We start from the raw sequence: 7,182 nt of genomic DNA, 5'->3' as shown, positions 1-7,182 counted from the left end.
GCCAGGTGGGTCCCCTCACACAGAAGTGAGCCCAACCCCCACCTGCAGGATTACAGACTTACAGATCAGTGAGGCCTCAGTCTGGATTCCCCCCTGTGGAAAGCATGTCCACAGAAAAAGAATGAAAATCTCTGAATGTGCCCTTTACCAGACACTACGAACTACACTGTTCCTCGGGCCTTGATGTGCTGAAATCGGTAGAGAGATTAGAGACAGGCAAAACAAGGGATGTTCAGGCCACACCCAGCCTCAGTGCCTAGACAGAGCTGCTGCCTATGACAAGCAGGAAAGATGTGCCCCTTTTACACAGAATGGCCCTTCACAGGGAACAGACAACTAATTCACCAGAAACCATACATTATTAGAAAAAATCTGGGACAGATCAAGACATGTGGTGAGGGGATGGGGAAACACTCCCACCATCTTCCCTGGACACTGAATAGTGTCCCCCAGGGGTGACTGAGGGTTCCCACCCTCCTGATCCCACCAGAGGCCCCCTCTGGAGGCAGGTGGAGAAGGTACTGGCGGTCCTCTTGGGTCATTAAATGGACCAACCCTGGGCCCTGTGCTGTTGGAAATCTGGCAGGGCAGAACAGCAGGGACCAGCCAAATCTGAAGGTGACAACCACAGACTGTGGGTCACCTGTAGTCTTGAACAGGCTACTCAGGGCCCACTAGGACACCATCTAGCATTACCAAGGGCAAATCCAGAAAGAGAAGACGGTGGTAGACACTGGATTCTACTGAGATGAATTCCATCATTGTCTTCTCCATGATTTGTGTTACTTCCTCTCCTGGACAGCTTTTTAACATTCATTTCTTGTTGTTCAATTCTGGGCCTATAATTTCACTAGTTTTTATATTTTTGTTCATTTCAAATCTTGGTTTTTGTTTCTCCTTTCCCTTACTCCATTTTACTGTCTTCCTTTCTCTTCTTATTTTTGTTTTAATTTATTTTTTCTCTTGTTATGACTTGTTTCTATTCCACACTCTTACTATTTCTCCCCTCTCCAGCCTCTCAAAACCATTTTTCTTGTCATTAGTCATCTCACATTCTTTTTTCCATTCTTAAAATACCCTTATTCTCTCTCCACCTTTATCAATGTTTGCTCATTGGTTGTTGATATGGTAGTTGTTGCATTTCTTCAATTTTATTTCTAGACCTTCATTATTTTTGTATTTTAAATCTCATATTTTATTGTTCCCCTCTCCTACTTCATTTTGCCTTCCTCCTGCCCTTTCATTTATTCATTTTAAATTTTAATTTTTCCCTGTTTTAGCCTGGTTTTCATTCCTGACTCTTAGTATTTCTTCTCCCTCTCTCCTCTCAAAATCACTTTTCTTTTCTCTAGAATCTCAAAAATTTTCTTTCTTTCTTTTTTCCTTCTTATTCCCATTAGTCTTTGCTCATTTGTTGTTGATATTGCTGTGGTGGACCTTTTCCTTCAATTTGGTTCCTATTATTTTCACTATATTTTTTTCAAATTTTTATTTAAACCTAATACTATACTCTTCCCTTTTCTTACTTCATTCTGCCTTCTTCCCTCCTATTCTTTTTTTTTAATTTATTTATTTTTAGAGAGGATATGGAGGGAGGTAGAGATAGAGGGAGAAACATCAATGTGTGGTTGCTGGGGGTCATGGGCTGCAACCCAAGCATGTACCCTGACTGGGAATCGAACCTGTGACACTTTGGTTCACAGCCCGCATTCAGTCCACTGAGCTACACCAGCCAGGGCCCATTCTTTTTTATTATGTAAAATTTCTTTTCTTTCTTTCTTTGCCTTGTTTCTATTCCCTACTCTTATTATTTCTCTTCCTCCAATCCTCTCAAAGTCATTTTTCTTTTGGTTAGTCCTCTCATATCCATTATTCCTTTCTTATAAAGCCTCATTCTCTTTATACCTTTATTAATATTTGCTGCTGATAGTGTGGTTGTGGGTTGGGTTATTTTTGCAGATGTGGGTTTGTTTCCTGGTTTGTTTGGTTGTGTTCTGGCAGCACCTGCACAGCAGCACACAAGATGTGGTGGGCAGTGTGAATCTCAGTCAGCCAACTGGAGGGAAGAACCCAACAAAGAAAAAGCTGACAACATCGAAAACCCAATTATAACCAGAGAGTCCACATAAATGACATAAAGGGCATCCCAAGAGCATCCAGCTCAGGAGATCAAGGAGACCGCACCAACCAGTCCCTTAGGTCTCCTACCACAGAAGTTGACATCATGTAGACAGGAGTCAAAGCAAATCAATATAATATGCAGAAACAAATAAGAAGAATCTCCTAAAATGGGGAGACAAAGAAACAATACCCAATCGAAAGGAAAGGAGGAATCTCCAGAAAGAGTGCTAAATGAAATCGAGGCAAGCAAACTATCAGACATTGAGTTCAAAATAATGGTTATATAGATGCTCAAGGAGCTCAGTGAGAACTACAAGGAACTTCAAGAAAGCTACAGGGAACTTACTGGGAACTATACCAGTATGAGAAAGGACAGATAAACTATCAATCAGAGCCAGGAAGAAATGAAGAAAATACTATCTGAAATGGAGAATACATTAGAGGAATTAAAAACAAATGAAGCAGAAGATCAAATCAACAAACTGGAGGAAAAGGTAGGAAAAAAACTCCCAGGCACAGCAACAAAACAAAAAAACAGACTAAAAAAGAATAAAGAGGGATTAAGGGAGCTGCAGGACAACATGAAACATAATAATATTCATATCATGGGGACACCAGAAGGAGAAGAAGAGGAGCATGGGTTAGAAAACCTGTCTGAAAAAGTAATGACAGAAAACTTTCCTAACTTGATGAGGTTAAAAATCACACAAGTCCATGAAGCACAGAGGGTCTCAATCAAATGAACTCAAAGAGGCCCACTCCAAGACACATCATAATTAAAATATCATCATTTAAAGACAAGAGAGAATCTAAAAGTCAGCAAGGGAGAAACAGCTAGTAATATACAAGGGAGCTCCTATTAGGCTATCAGATGATTTCTCAACAGAAACACTATAGGCTGGAAGGGAGTGGCAAGAAATATTTTAAGTAATTACAAGCAAGGCCTGGCAACCAAGACTACTCTTCCCAGCAAGGCTCTCATTTAAAATGGAAGGTTAAATAAGGAGTTTCCAGACAACAAAAAAAAAAAAAAAAGAAAGAAAAAAGAGGCTAAAAGTATACATCTCCACCAGACCAGTATTGCAAGAGATGCTAAAGAGACTGCTTTAAGAAGATGAAGAGACAGAGAGGTAAATGTAGAGGTAGAGGTAGAGGTAGAGATAGAGATGCAGGTACAAAGGGAAAAAATGGCAATGAATAAGTACCTATCAATAATAACCTTAAATGTAAATGGATTAAATGTTCCAATCAAAAGATATAAAGTAGTTGAATGGATAAGAAAACATGACCAATATATATGCTGTCTACAAGAAACCCACCTCAGAACAAAATATCTACACAGACTAAAAGTGAAGGGTTGGAAAAAAATATTCCAAGCAAACACACATGAAAAAAAGCTAGGGTAGCAATACATATATCAGACAAAATAGATTTCATAACAAAGACCATAAAAAGAGGCAAAGAAAGACACTACCTAATACTTAAGGGAGTAATCCATCAGGAAGACATAACCTTTGTACATACACATGCACCCAACATAGGAGAACCTAAATATGTAAAGAAAATCTTGGAGGACTTCAAGAAAGATATTGACAACATTATACTCATTGTAGGGAATTTTAACACCCTATAATGAAAAATAAACAAATGGGATTACATCAAATTAAAAAGCTTCTGCACAGCTAAAGAAAACATCACCAAAATGAAAAGGGAATCAACCATATGGGAAAACATATTTGCCAATGATACCTCAGACAAGGGTTTGATCTCCAAAATGTATAAAGAACTCACATGACTCAACACCAGGAAGACAAAAAACCCAATTAAAAAATGGGCAAAGGTCCTGAACAGACATTTCTTCAAGGAGGACATACAGAGGGCCCATAGGTATATGAAAAGATGCTCAGTATTGCTAGCCATCAGAGAGATGCAAATTAAAACCACAATGAGATACCACTTCACACCAGTCAGAATGGCCATCATAAACAAATCAACAAATTACAAGTGGTGGTGAGTTTGTGGAGAAAAGGCAACCCTAGTGCACTGTTGATGGGAATGTAGATTGGCACAGCCACTGTGGAAAACAGTATGGGATTTCCTCAGAAGACTAAAAATGGAACTGCCTTTTGACCCAGCAATTCCACTGCTGGGATTATATCCTAAGAATCCTGAAACACCAATTCAAAAGAACCCATGCACCCCAATGTTCATAGCATTATTTACAATAGCCAAGTGCTGGAAACAGTCTAAGTGCCTATCAGTAAATGAATGGATAAAAAAGCTGTGGTACATTTACACAATGGAATACTACAAAGCAGAAAGAAAGATGGAACTCCTACCTTTTGCAACAGCATGGATGGAACTAGAGAGCATTATGCTAGTGGAATAAGTCAGGTGGTGAAAGAGAAATACCATATGATCTCACCTATAAGTGGAACCTAATTAACAAAACAAACAAAAGAGCAAAATAGAGCTAGAGTCATAGAAACAAGGAACAGACTGACAGTGACCAGAGGTGAGGGGAGATGGGAATGAAGGTGGCATGAAGAGGAAGGGACTACTAGTCAAGGAATATGTATGAATGACTCATGGACATGGACAACAGGGTGGGGACTGACTGTGGGAGCAGGGGGTGGGCTGGGTGCAGGAGAGCAAAGGAGGGAAAATTGGGACAACTGTAATGAAACAACAGTAAAATAAATTTAGAAAGTATCAATTAATAGGTAAACAAAGAAATGAAAAATCCATGTAAAATACTCGATCCAAAATACGCTTCATATATTTATTTAAATATGTAAGTATATATTTATTCATCTCCTTTTTACCCATATCCTCAGAGTTTTTAATGCCTGGGAAGGTGCTTCATATTTCTGTTTGTTATTTATTATTCTCTCATTTCAAGAACATTGCTCTGCACTTTTGAGAACAAGCCAGACCCGACACAGTTCCCCCACAGAAACGCTGATGGCAGTGAGAGTTCTCTCTGCACCCAGAGCTGCCGTGTAGAAAAAAAACATCTGGAAACTCCATGATTAACATCCCATTAATATGAAAGGGTTCAAATAAAATCTCCTGCTTAAATTCTAGTTTAAGAACAGATACTTATACATCTGCCCATAAAATGCTACTTGCAATTGTCAAAACTAAACATTATTATATACACAGAACAAGCTAAACCCTCATTTTAAGTAAGGCTAATGAGCATGGCAACAGATTCTAGAGTTAGAAAATGAAAAAGAGAGCGTTGTTTTTGTTGTTTTAATAATCCTGTCAGAAAATGACCTAGTGACTCTAACACCAGTTGTCTGATACTTGACTGTAAATCTTATAGGTTTACACATAGTGAAGAGTGGTAATTTGGTTGTTTCATTGATTGACTGATTGGTTCATTGAATACCTATTTCTTGCATTCTCACTGTGGGCCTGGCAGAAGGCTAGATAAAATCTAGAGACAAACAAACAAACAAGCAAACAGAAGCAAACTCCAGAGTCCTTGTCTTATTGTAACTGGTAATCTGTAGTGTAGGGCAGTGGGGTTGGGGGTTGGAAATAAATGTTACTTAGAGAAAGGTAAAATTACAACTGTGATAAATGGTATGAAGAACACATACAATATTATGAAAATTAAACTTCTACAGGGCAAGAAAAAGCCCCTGTGGAATTGAAGACAGAGTCAAGATCTGAAGAAAGAATGAAGTATGAAGAGGCCGAAGGGTAGCTCTGTGGGCAAGTGGAACAAACTGTGAAAGACCATCTGACAGAAAGGAATGTTTATCATTTCAGGAAAGGACAGAGGATCTACAGCAAAGAAGGCATGGTTTGGGAAAAGGCTCTGAAGAGAGAGAATCCAGATTATGTAGGGCTTTGCAGGACAAATGAACGAATTTAGTTTTTCTCAAGAGCTATTGAAAGTCACTGACAGAGTAACAAGATTAGATTTGCATTAGGAAAAGGTTTCTGGCTATTGCCTCTAGCATGGATGGGCTTGAAGAGAAATATGTAGCATGAGATATATATAAAAAGTTTATAAGCTATAAACTCAAAACAAAAGTTCATCAAGAGTAGAATAAAACAATACATAGTGATATAAGTATACAATGGATTACTATGTAATGATGGGAATGAACAAACTATGACTACACACTACAACATAGATGAACTTCATACACATAATGTTAAATGAAAGAAGTCCAATGCAGAAAGGTATATGCGGTTTTTTTTAAAGGTTTTATTTATTTACTTTTAGAGAGAGGGGAAGGGAAGGAGAAAGAGGAGAGAAACATCAATGTATGGTTTCACTCTTGCACCCCCTACTGGGGGCTTGGCCCACAACCCACACATGTGCCCTAGACCGAGAATGGAACTGGAAACCTCTTGGTTCACAGGCCTGTGCTCAATCCAGTGAGCTACACCAGCCAGGGCACAAAGACACATGCAGTTCGATCCTATCTGCATAAAGTTAAATGCAAGCAAAACTAATATGTGGTGTAAGGAGTCAGGACAGTGCTTATACTAGGAGTGAAAAAAATGGAACTAGTGACTAGAAGGGGGCATTAGTGGGTTTTTGCAGTATCTGCAATGCCTTACTTATTAACTTGTGTGGTGGTTAAACAGGTGGTGAATTTATGATCATGTACTGGGCTTTATATTTATGTTTTGTATAGTTTTCAGTGTATGTGTAATGCCACACTGAAAACACATTTAGAAACTTGTGAAAAACAGATTGGTGGCATCTCAGTGAATGGACACAGTGGGATCAGTTAGGAAGCAATGGCAATAGTCCAGGTGGGAGAACATGATTTCTCTATGAACCCTGCTAGTGTGGTGAAGATGGAAAGGAGCCTTATTCGAGAGCTATTGTTTAGGAGGGAAAATATACAGGATTTAGTGGTGAATTAGATATGGAGTGTGAGGAATAAGGAGGTGGCAAGAATGATTCCTAGGAACAATTGATTTAGAAAACAAAGAAGCAATCCTCTGTGAGACGGGACAAAGAGAATCTGTGAGGAATAGGATTCGGTAGCAGAGAGGTAAAGGGCCAGCCAAAGGCCAGCTGTGAGA

This window comes from Phyllostomus hastatus, unplaced genomic scaffold (genome assembly GCF_019186645.2).
Source record: "Phyllostomus hastatus isolate PE091 unplaced genomic scaffold, TTU_PhHast_1.1 phas_scaffold_93, whole genome shotgun sequence".
Lineage (NCBI taxonomy): Eukaryota > Metazoa > Chordata > Mammalia > Chiroptera > Phyllostomidae > Phyllostomus > Phyllostomus hastatus.
Note: the sequence above shows the minus strand (reverse complement) of the source record.